The sequence below is a fragment of the Ailuropoda melanoleuca genome, chromosome 14, assembly GCF_002007445.2.
Source record: "Ailuropoda melanoleuca isolate Jingjing chromosome 14, ASM200744v2, whole genome shotgun sequence".
Classification (NCBI taxonomy): Eukaryota; Metazoa; Chordata; class Mammalia; order Carnivora; family Ursidae; genus Ailuropoda; species Ailuropoda melanoleuca.
The window spans coordinates 17,135,146-17,145,885 of NC_048231.1; the positions used below are offsets into that span (position 1 = coordinate 17,135,146).

At 43.9% G+C, this 10,740-nt stretch overlaps 1 long non-coding RNA gene across 1 annotated transcript in view; it reads right to left on the reverse strand.

The window, feature by feature from the left end:
- Positions 1-5,413: 5,413 nt before the first annotated feature.
- Positions 5,414-10,740, reverse strand: part of LOC117796000 — an 18,884-nt gene continuing 13,557 nt past the window's right edge. The window contains exon 3 of the long non-coding RNA XR_004620244.1: positions 5,414-8,038. This is a non-coding gene — a long non-coding RNA (uncharacterized LOC117796000). The remainder of the gene's footprint in view (positions 8,039-10,740) is intronic.

The window sequence follows — 10,740 nt, forward strand, 5'->3', positions numbered from 1 at the left end:
GCAGCGCCCTTCTCTATCCCTATTACACTCAGCCTTTATAACACAGAGTTCATCAGACCTCCCAGAGCAACCTCCCTCATATCTTTGAGTAATTCCTGCCTTTCTTCCCCACTGGAATCCTCTCCCACTTCACACACAAACAAGCAACTGAAAAGATGAGTTTGTCCAGGACTGAACACCTACAAAACACCTCCAAGACTGGCAGCACCTAAGACTCAGCTTGCAGGCTGTTAATTTACCGTCTTCGTTCTCAATGCAAAAAGACCAATATTCTGAGCCTAGGGGAGCTTCCAAGGCCAGATGTGCAAAAATTTCCATATTCATAGATTTTTGTTTATAAATATATATTTATTGCCTATTTGAACAAGTGGCCAAATGAAAGATGGGAGCCCAGGGAAACAAAATGCTCTTTCTCGGACCATGTTGGGGCATGGAGGGAGGGAGCTGCATGCAGGCAATTCTAGCAGGAATTAGGGAGGTCACAACTGGGCAGACTGGCTAACACTTGCTATGGGCCCATTATTACTCTAAGTGCTTCACCTGGAGTAATCTACTTAATCCTCACAATCACCCCTGAGTTTTATTATCCCCATTTTACAGATGAGAAAAGCCAGTCTCAGAGTGGTTAAGAGATCTCTCCAGCTACATGGCTTGTCAGTGGCAATGCAGCCTGGTTCCAGGATTCACAGATGCTCTCACCTACCAGACTAGACAACCACCATGACCCTCTGTTTGCCGCTGAAAGTGCAGCTAAGAGAGATTAAGTGAGTTGACTGGGCTACATGGCTGACAAATGAAAATGCTGAGACTTCAGCCTGGGTCCCCTAATGCTGAGCTTGTGGCAATAACGCAAACCTTGCCAAGTAGTGGGTTCTTCAGGGAGGACAAGCCATAGAAACGCCTTCTTTCCACTCATTCTTGAGTGACAAATCACTCTGCTCCACTCCCGAACCCACATTTTGCCACTAGGGTTCAGCCGTGGCTGGTTTTCAGATCCCACAATGACAAAAAGAAAACCATACTATTATTTTGTGCAGTGGTTCCTGGAAATGGCTACAATCAGAATCACCTGGGGTGCTTTATAAACTACTGATGCCATGGCTCCATCTCAGAATATCTGGGGAGCCCTGGTTTTTCATAAAAGCTATCCAGGTNAGGATGATCGGTAGGGGAAGAAAGGGATAAAGAAAAGGGGGGTAATCAGAAGGGGGAATGAAACATGAGAGACTATGGACTATGAGAAACAAACTGAAGACTTCAGAGGGGAGGGGGTGGGGGAATGGGATAGACTGGTGATGGGTAGTAAGGAGGGCACGTATTGCATGGTGCACTGGGTGTTATACGCAACTAATGAAGCATCAAACTTTACATCGGAATCTGGAGATGTACTGTATGGTGATTAACATAATATAATAAAATAAAATTTAAAAAAAAAGAATGATAGAGAGACTGTGGACTCTGGGAAAGAAACTGAGGGTTTCAGAGGGGAGGGGGGTGGGGGATTGGGATAGGCTGGTGATGGGTATTAAGGAGGGCACGTATTGCATGGTGCACTGGGTGTTATATGCAAATAATGAATCATGGAACATTGCAGCAAAAACTGGGGATGTACTGTATGGTGACTAATATAACAAAATAAAAATTATAAAAAAATAAAAAAAATTTAAAAAAGCTATCCAGGTAAATTTAACATATAGTCAGTGCCGAGAGCTGCTGACTTAGCCAACCCCAAATGCACAGGGGACCCAGAGGATTTCTTCACTTTCTGCATCAGCTTGCCTTTCCTCCCACAGAAACTCTGCCCTAGATGGGCCTCTGTGAGTCTCTTATTCCTGGCTTTTGTCTTCCCTCTCTTCTCTTCTCTTACAACTCACCTTCAGTCACTTCCCACCAGAATTCCTGGCTTTGTCCTGGGTGGCTAAAGTGGATCCTCACAGAAGGAGATGAATTCACCTTTTAAAGTCTTCAGAGTGGAATGCTGGAAGGCACAAAACCTCTCTCTTGCTAATCCTGGCAGGTGAAGATAGGCAGGGAGGAAGAGGGTAAAAGAGGCAGAGAATACCATTCTGCTACAATTACAAACTGAGAAGGGCTGTGACGGAAAAGTGGAGAACATCATGAGTAATGACAACAGAGCAGAGGCCTTCAGCTCTCCTCTTAGTTCTTATTTCTACCTATTAAACCAGACTGCAGCACCCAGTCACATATCATAACTTCATGGCACCACCAAAGTCACTGAACATTTCATCAGTTCCTCTCCTCTGCCCCATCTGTTCACAAGCTCATTACCACATGTTGATGCTGGTTCCTTCCCCAACTGTGGAGAAGTTTCCATACTATCTATTAAAGGCTATGACTTAGGGGAAAAGTTTTAGAACACAGTCATCTTTAAGATAACATAGGCAAGAAGTACACCACAAGGGGGAAATGTAAAAAATTATTCAATATGCATTTTCTAAGCCTTTACTTGGGGTCAGGCCTTGTGATAGAAGCAAGACAATGGATCTGTGCCTCAGAACATATCCTATAGAGCAATAATTCTCAAATACCATCCGAGGGGCTGCCAGTGATCCAGGAGGGTCTTCCAGATAGAACAGTCCCCTGACATTGCAAGGACTATGAAATGATAGGACCTACACTTCTGTTTCTGGCATGGGTGACAACGCAGCACTTCATGGGAATAAGTGCCTTTCTTCCCATCTCTCCTTTTAAGCTCCTTTAGCAGTAACTAGAAATATGAATAGAGTAGACAGATGGGCCATACAATCTCTTGTCAACTAAAGTAGTGAAGGCCTTGAAGAAATTGAGATAATTTCTGCATTATATCTTCAAGCTGGCATTCACAGCCCTCATGAACCTACAGTGATTTCTGTCACATTGCCAGTCTCTCACTTCTAATCTCTCAAGAGATGAAGCCGGAGAAGACGCACTGCTGACCTTGGACAGCTTTAGGAAGTCAGGAGGTTAGAAAAGGAGCATCCAAGTTGTGATTGTTCATAAAGAGGGTTCTAAGATTCACAACTTTCTGCCATTTTACAGATGGCAAAGGCAGGCTCAATGACCTTAATGGCCATCAGAAGTGACTTACATACAATTTGTCCTCTGCTAAAAACAACTAAAAAACTAAAAAATATATGAAACAATTGATTTCAGATGTTAGACAACAGGTCTGACTCAGAAAGGAAACAATCACTCCAGTTTTCTGCCTAGAGGTATTTTCTAGATCACAGTTCAAAGGAGAACCCAAGCAGAGAACAACAATCTTGTCAAATTGAGGAAGCTGAGGTTGGAATTGAAGGAGGCTGGAGTGGCTGGAATTTGAAGGGCAGAGCACCATACACAGAGGAACTATACAGAGAAAGAGCTCCAGTTATCTGTTTGAGGGTCCTCCTTGAGACTGTTGATCACAAAGGTGCAGGGAGATGAACACCAGGGACATTAAGTAAAGATCCCAGAAGGGTAATACTTTAATAATATGGGTTAAGATGGCCCTAGAGTAAAGGCTACTTTAGTTCCATCCTAGCAAGGCTTAAAAACAAGCCTACAAAGCATCAAGTTGACCACAAGTAACTTGACAATCTACCAAAACAAACTTTTCTTTAAAGGAAGACAACAAAATCCAGACACTCAATAATGTAAAATCCAAAAAGTCCAACACCCATTCAGAAATTAGTAGGCATTCAAAGAAGCAAGAATGAGATCCTTAACCAAGAGAAAGAAAAAAGCCAACAGAAACAGATGCAAAAATGAAGAGATGATGATGGGGTGCCTAGGTGGTTCAGTCGGTTAAGTGTCCAACTCTTGATCTCCGAGTCATGAGTTTAAGCCCTCTGTTGGGCTCCATGCTGGGTGTAGAGCCTACTTAGAAAAAGAAGAAGAAGAAGGAGAAGGAGAAGGAGAAGGAGAAGGAGAAGGAGAAGGAGAAGGAGAAGGAGAAGGAGAAAATAATGAAGAGATGGTGGATTAACAGACAAAAACTTTTCAATTGCTATTATAAAATTATAAATATCCTCAAATATTTAAAAAGAAAAGATGTATGTAAAAGAGAGAGAGAGATGGTAGATATGAAAAAGAACTAAATGGAACTTCTAAAACTAAACAATATAATATTTAAAATTTAAAACTCCATTGGGTGTTCTATTTTGCAGAGGAGACACTTGAGGAGAAAAAAAATCATTAAAAGATATAGTAATTAAAGAATTAAAGATAGAGTAATAGAAGCCATTCAAATTGAAGCAGAGAAAGATTAAAGTTTCCAAATATATCTCAACATATACAAAGCCTTAGTGGCCTGTGGGAAAATATCAGTTGCAGTGTAATACGTGTATAATTGAAATCCCAGGAGTGTGGAGAGCAAGAAAATGTATTTGAAGAAATAGTGGTCAAAATTGTTCTAAACTTGATGGAAATTATACACCCACAAATCCAAAAGCTCAGTGTCTTAGTCAGCTTGGGCTGCTATAACAAAATATCATAGACTGGGTGGCTTAAACAATAGACACTTAATTCTCCCTGTTTCAGAGGCTGGCAAGAGCAAAATCAAGGTGTTGGCAGACTCAGTTCTTGGGAGGGCTCACTTCTTGGCTTGAAGACAGCTGCCTTCTTGCTATGTGCTCACATGCCCTCTCAACGGTGCTTGTGTGTGGAGAGAGAAACTCTAGTGTCTCTTTCTCCTCTTAAAAGGGCATTAATTCCGTCATAGGGGCTCCATCCTCATGAACTCATCTAAACTTAATTACCTCTCAAATGCCCCATTCCCTAATAGCATCACATTGGGGGTTAACACTTCAACATATGGATTCGGGGGAGACACAATCATTCTGCTCATAACACTCAGTAAACCCCAAGCAGGATAAACACAATGAATAGAACACTAATACACATCATAATCAAATATCTGAAAACCTGTTATAAAGAGAAAAATCTTAAAGCAGTCCAGACAAAAAAGATGTAATACATATAGGGATATAGAGATAAGAATTACTATAGACTTTTTGTAAGAAACACTGAAAGTCAGAGGCAATGGTATGACATAGTTAAGTGTTGAAAGGAAAAATGTGTCAAACTGGAATTTAAATTCTACATCCAGTGAAAATATCCCTCAAAAATGAAGAAGAAATACACTTTCAGCCAAATAAGAGCTTATTTGCACTACAAGAACAGTCAGAGGAATTTGTACAGGCAGAGGGAAAATGATACTAGATGGAAACTCAGAACTACATAGAAGAAAGATTGCTGGAGATGGTAAATATTTTGGTAAATTTAAAACTCGGTTGTATTTAGTTTTATTTGTTTATTTAAAAGATAATTCATTGTTTACAAGAAGAATAATCCCTTCTTGGGAAGTAAAGAAAATAAGAAAGATTGCAAACATTGAAAATTTAATTATCTCTTTTATTCTTGTCACATTACTTTCTGCTTACCATAGCCTCTTTTGTCCCTACCTATCCACCATGGATGTGGCCAACAGATCATCTTCCCAAAGCCTGCCCCTTAGCATTACATTCCCTAAGCACTATTCAATCTTTACTATCTCCCATTATAGTGGTAAAGTCCACAGTCTTTAACCTAGCATTGAAAACCTCCTATAATCTGGACCAAAAACTGCCCACCCTTTTCTACCTGCCTCTGCCCTGCACGAATAATGTGAGTGCTTCTCACCTTCCACTCACCAGATAAACCTCTCAGATTCTTAGTTCTAAGCCTCTACTCACTTTCTTTTCTCCCTGGCATGTTACACACACACACACACACACACACACACACACACACACACACTTTTTTCCTAATTTATCCCTCCTTTAAGACCAGGCTTAAGCCTGACATCCCTTCTCACCTTCTTTTAGCCTGGAAGTGATCTTTCTCTTTTGTCTACAGAAAGACCACAGGCTCTGGAGTCCTGGCTCCACCACCAAATGGGGTGGAACCTTGGGGAATGGTGTAACTTCAATTTCCCCATCTGTAAAATGAGGGGTAATTGTCTTAGATTATGGAGTTGTCAGGATGAAAATGAATAGTGGATGTTAAGTATCAAATACCTAATTCTTAACTCATACCCACCCTTCTCTTTTAAAATGTGGGATTCAGAAATGAATATGGTATTCTAGGGGCAGTCAAAGTTGCATAGATCAAATGACCTTTGTTTCCTTCATCCTGAATGCTGTTTCTATTGGCACAAATTAAGATTCCAGTGGCTTCATACTGAGCTGACAACTACCCACAGCGCCTAAGTCTTTTCCACATATGCTGTCTAAGCCATAGTTTCTCCAGTTCTACGTGCTCCATTGATTTTGTTGAAACTGACTAACTTGTTCCCAAGCTCATTTTGTACGTGGAGCTCCCTCATGTGCCTATCCTTCATCTCTGAGTACGGACAAAGGAGGCTGCCCACTGACGCAGAGGGTTCATTCCCAGGTGGTGAAGGTGCTGTCTTGTCTGGGTGTGATCAAAGGTCTCTGCCATCTCTCTGCTCTGCGATCCCCAGATGTCTCCCCATCTCTCTGCCCATGTAACTCCTATCTGCTTGGAGTTCTAACCACTGGAGATTTGGGTATTAGTTGAGATGCTGGGTCTTCAGTTTGCTCTTCAGATGCAGAGTTTTGAACTTAGATGGAAAGAACCACAGAAGTAATATAGCTCAACCTTCTCATTTTATACAGGAGGAAACTGACACCAGTCAAGTGCATGGTTCAAGTAGTAGGATTTCTGATTCCAGGTAAGTGATCTTCTCACTAGGTCAGGATGACACAAAAGTTTATTCCCAAGCTACAAGACTATGTTGCTGACCAGTGTATATCCAAGCACTAAGCTTGGCACTAATAGGCACTCTGTAAACATTTACTGAATAAATGAATAAATATTGAAGTGCCAACTCTGTTCAATTAGAGTGCTGGACTCTCACAGGCTTAGCAGAGAAGTATGTTGTGACCTCTTACTGATGTCTGCCATGGTACAGCAGGGGAGAGGAGTGAGATCTCTGCATTATACTCTGTAGCTTCTCATAGGTAATGGGAGACTCGGGGAGCCACTGATGCCCTAGCAAGATTTAGTTTACAAGCCATAAACAGTTCATTTATATGCCAAGAGTCTGAGAGAAAAGTACACAGAACAGATGCCCTGGAATTATTGGCCCAGGGAAAGACTCAGGTTTGGGGACCAGGTGTTCCAGCAGTCGTGGTGAGGGCTGCCCCAGGCAAGCTTGGGTCCACGTGACACCCAGCATCAGTTGCATTCGCCCCGTGCGACCCTGAGCGGTGCCACACATCACAACCTCCTTGCAATTATCTGCAAAGGACACCTGTCAGTCTAAAGAACATTTTCTGTAACTTCACAGGGTCCAAATCCTAAGCTAAAGAATCATCAGCCAGCAAGTAAAAGCCAGTCAAGCTTTTGCAGGTGAATTTGTTTCTTGGCCTGTCGTAACAAGTTACCACCAACTGGGTGGCTTAAAACACCGTAAATTTATTCTCTCAGAGTTCTGGAGGCTAGAAGTCCGAAGTCAAGGTGTCAGCAAGTCCAGGCTCCCTCTGAAGACTCTGGCGGTGGGGGGGACCCTTCCTCATGCTGTCCAGCTTCCTGTAGCCCAAGCATTCCTTGGCCTGTGGCAGCATTACCTCAATGTCTTCTTCCCCTTCACATAGCCTTCTTCCCTATGTGTCTGGGTCCTTTCTCTTCCTCCTATGAACACCCCAATCATATGGATTAGAGCCCACCCTAATTCAGGATGACCTCAACTTGATAACAACTGCAAATACCCCATCTCCAAATGAGGTCACGTACAGGTTCTGGAGCTGGGACTTGAATATAACTTTCTGGGCGACACATTTCAATCCATAACACCAGGCCTCTTGGTTCTGGGACAACTTGGAAGACAAGGAGAGGGATTCTGGTGGTGGTGTCTCCGGAAAACTCAACCTGCGTCTGTTTTCTCCAGAGGAAGGTCCTCTCCAATGGGTCGGGTGCAGGTTACCACAGTTCTTCTCTAAAACTGAAGTCACCATGATCAGACAGGGGTAGTCCTGATCCCAAAGCTTTCTCCCTATAAGTAAGAATTCAGTTGTAAGGATAATGGCTCATTCTCCTTATGAACCTCACTGGCATAGGCATCAGGGGCCTGGCTGGAATCCTGGATCTGCAACTCTCAAGCTGTGAAACCTCGGACAAGTGACTGAACATCTCTGAGTCTTACCTTCCTCCTCTGCAAAAGGGGACCTCCTCATGTTGTTAGAAGGATTGACTGGGAAGGTGCATTTCAGTTTCTTGTCAGAGTCTGGACTAGAGTATGTGAGTCTATTATTCCTAACAGCATTAGGTTGAAGCCCCAGGCCCCTCGGTCTGCTTCTTCATCAACAAATCATGAGAGCCCAGAAATGGACAAGCTCTTTGAGGTGATATGTCTAATTTCATCCCCACCACTAGAGAAAAAAAGGAAGACAAATAAAATGGCCATTTAAATTTCTCTCCCCTGCATTAATTTTCACAGTTAACTGCTGAACTGAATAAATTCTTTTCTTTTCTTAAGGACCTTTATAAATTCCATCATTAATAAAATCAGACATTCAATTAGCAGTAAACTCTGATTGGTAAGTGATCTTTTCCTTGATACCTTTCTCTCCCCTCTCCCTGTGCACACTGCCTGGCTTGTCCCAGGCTTGGCCCTGCTAACGTTCCATTCCCCACTCTCCCCTCTTCTTTCACCGTGCCTGTCAGGGCCCTCAACAGAAGCCAGAGAAGAACACGGGCTGATTCCATTAACCTCTGTCATTGCTTAACTCTCTCTCTTAATTAACATGAGTTAATATGATTAATCAAAATAATGAGACAAACCTATTAAATTAGGGGGGTTTAAATGACAGAACTTGGCAGGGAAAGTAAAGAGGAGGCATCAGAAGGGCCAGGTGGGGGGTGGTGAGTCCAGGGGTGAGGAGGGCAGGGAACCAGTGGCCGGCCCGGTCCTGCCCAGTCCAGCCTGGGGCTGGGGGGAGGGGAAGGTGGACAACGTGGGCAGTGGCTTCTGGGGATGTGTTCAGTGTTTGGGCCCATCTCAGCTAGTTATTACCAGTCCCCATACTTTTCAGGGGCCTTTCTTGCTCCTTCGTAGCCTTCCCCAGCTTCTTGATTCTTGGTATCCCTGCCGGTGTGTTAACTCTGCCTGAATCTATCTCCTCTCCCTCCAGAGGCCAGGATGACTGGCAGAATGACACCCAGCTCTGTGCCACAGAGGGCAAGAATTTGGGGAAAGTTACTTTACCTCTCTGAGGCCCAGTGAACCCACCCGCCAGGATGGGAATAATCCTCATGAGCAGGAATAACCACTGTAAGCACGCAGAAAGGGGCTCTGTGAAAATGCCCAGTATGGCAGGTCCAGCCACAGCAGGCCTCCAGTGAACATTCTTCCCCTCCTTCTTCCCCTGGCACGACTATGATAACACCTTGAGATTCTACAGTGCTTTGTAATTCTCACCGTATTTCCATTTATATTGTTCTAAGAAAAACCTAGGAGATAAGCAAGACAGGTATGATTTTGCAGATCAATGAGGTTTCGCCAGCAAAACTGAGCACCTGTTCCGTGTTAATCCCTATATAAGGTCACTCAGGGCCAACAAGGTGAAGTGACTTGTCTGGGCTTCTTCTAGAGCCAGGTCTCCGAACCTCTAGGCCAGTGGGATTGCCACTGCTCCCAATGTAAGTGACCAAGAGCTCCCACTGCACCTCTGGGAGCTCCTTTTCCTCCTCCTTATCCCATGCTGTGCCAGAGTCTCCCACGGGCCTGGGCCCCATGATCACCAGCTGCTGGGTTGCTCTGCAGTTCTATTCAAAGAGAACGGTGGCTCTCCAAAGCTGGACATCCGACATCCAACAGATGGCTTGGGCTCATGATTAGAATTTCTCATTCCCATGGAACTGGGCCCCTAGATACTCTTCAGCGCTCTCTTCAGTGGCCACCCAGGGGCCTAGACCTCTATAGACATGTCGCTCAGATAGCAAGGCCCTTATGAAAAACCCAGAGGGAGAACCTCATTCAGGGCCTGAGACACCCCCAAAGGCCCCACGGAATGGTTTCTCCTTTTCTCTGGAAGCATACTTGATGAGTCTCACCAAGATTTATTAGTGTCTTCCCAGAGATGGACTGAAGATTTGTAACAAAGGAGAAAATATAGTGTCTGAAAATCCCATGCTAGAAGTCCTGCTTTCTGTAGGATTCGTATTCACTTCTTTTTTATATTCCTATAAAAGAATAGATAGAAAATTGCCCCTCCACACCCCAAATGAGGTAAGAGCCATGATAGGATATCCTTATAAGCTCCCAACTCTGCCCTGAAAACACATGTGCGTGCAAGCACACACACACACACACACACACATACACACACACACACACTATCAGAACCACCAGGCCTCCCTACCCCCCAGGCCTGACACTCTGCAGTTTCCGGTTACCCTTGAAGGACGCAGTAGATGGGCGTCATCCACGTCATCACTCAGTAAGCCGGCCTCGCTCTGGGTCCGGCCATGTTCAGACAGCTGAATGACCCACCTCCAGACTCAGGGCTACAGACAGCACTAGCCATTCCAAAGCGACAGCATTGGCATTTGTACTTCCTGGGGAATAAATGGCGAGTAGCGGTTCTAGATGCAAGTGTCCCTCCAAAATTTGTAAGTTGAAACCCTAACCCTCAGTGTTACTGTGATTAGTTAGGGAGAGCCTGTAGGGAGGGAATTCAGGTTAAGTGAGGTCAT